At 35.2% G+C, this 1,712-nt stretch overlaps 1 non-coding gene across 1 annotated transcript; it reads right to left on the bottom strand.

Moving 5' to 3' along the window:
* Positions 1-1,358: 1,358 nt before the first annotated feature.
* Positions 1,359-1,465, bottom strand: LOC121203872 (small nucleolar RNA R71). The gene has a single exon (XR_005898805.1). It is a non-coding gene; the product is annotated as a small nucleolar RNA R71 (small nucleolar RNA).
* Between the last annotated feature and the right edge of the window lie 247 nt (positions 1,466-1,712).

The raw sequence follows: 1,712 nt of genomic DNA on the forward strand, positions 1-1,712 counted from the left end.
TTGTTTTAATATTCTAGGATATTGATTCGAGTTAATGCTCTTATTTAGAGGAGGAAAAGACCCTGTCTAAGAGTAAATTTGTCATAATTAAGTGGAGTTGATTGAACGCCTAGAGATAGGGTGATAAGATTTTGCCAGATTAGGGTGAAACCTAATAAAGGGATCCATAGATTGAGTTAATGCAACACTAGGTGTTAATTAGAAAGAGATTTCAATTAATCAACCTAGGGTTAGACGTTATTAGTCTCGAGAGAGATAATAATATAACTTAGGGATTTCTACAGATCAAGTTAAATGATAAATCATCTGATTTAGAGTCAAATACCAAGTGAAGTCTAGGTGGATTTTTTTTTGGGGTATTGTCTTAATCAATCGAATTTTCCCAAAAGTTTTTCCCCAATTTCTCTCTCTGCACTCTTAGTTTAGTTAATTAATTTAGATAAACAAATCCCTTAATTTTTAGGCTAGATAATAAAAAGAAAGTAATTACTAGTACACTTGGTTCCTTTGGGTTCGACAATCTGGTCTTGCTAAAGCTATATACTGTTCGATAGGTACACTTGCCTTCATCGTGATAATAGTTAGTTTCAAGAATGCTTAATTATAAATTTTTAAAACTTGTCGCGAATATCACGTATCAAGTTTTTGGCGTCGTTGCCGGGGAACTAGGATATTAGGAACATGCGATTTTTATTACTTTAGCCATTTTATTTTTATTGCAATTTAAATTTTTATTTTATTTTCTAATTATTCATTCATTTTCTTCTGATAGGTTTTTCTAGTTTATGACCAGAAGAAACCCACTAGGACCATTACTGTTTAACAGTGAGATCGATCGCATAGTTCACAGAAACTGAAGAGAACTAAGGCGAAGCTTAAGATACACAGAGGAAGAGCAAGAGAATGATATTTCAACCACAATCGAGGAGATGGCTGAAAACCAAGAAAATCTGCTACCTCCTGTGATTGTTGCTAATCAGAATCCTGCTCTGCGTACTATGTATGATTATGCTAAACCTTCTTTAACAGGAACTAAATCGAGCATAGTTAGGCCTGCTGTTACTGAAAATATTTTTGAACTAAAATCTAACAGCATTCAAATGATCCAAATAGTTTGTTCAGTTTGATGGTTTGCAGGATAAGGATCCCAACGCTCACTTAGCAAATTTCTTAGAGTTTTGCGACACTTTTAAAATCAATGGAATTTATGATGATGCCATTCGCCTTCGGTTGTTTCCCCTTTCGTTGAAAAATAAGGCTAAACAATGGTTGAACTCGTTACCACAAGGGTCAATCACTACATGGGAAAAATGGCTGAAAAGTTTTTATTAAAATATTTTCTGCCGGCTAAAACAGCCAAATTACGTAATGATATCTTTTCTTTTGTGCAGATGGATTTAGAAAAACTCTACGATGCATGGGAGAGATACAAGGACCTTTTGAGAAGGTGCCCTGACCATGGGTTACCACTTTGGCTACAGGTTCAAACGTTTCATAATGGCCTGAATCCTTCGATTCGACAGATGATCGACGCAGCCGCTGGTGAAACCATCAATAATAAGACACTTGAAGATGCTTATGAATTTATAGAAGAGATGTCACTAAATAATTATCAGTGGCAAGTCATAAGGACAAAGCCAACGAAAACAACTGGCATTTTTAACGTCGATTCGATCAGCATGCTCTCTAATCAGGTAGAACTTTTGAACAGA

This window comes from Gossypium hirsutum, chromosome A07 (assembly GCF_007990345.1).
Source record: "Gossypium hirsutum isolate 1008001.06 chromosome A07, Gossypium_hirsutum_v2.1, whole genome shotgun sequence".
NCBI lineage: Eukaryota > Viridiplantae > Streptophyta > Magnoliopsida > Malvales > Malvaceae > Gossypium > Gossypium hirsutum.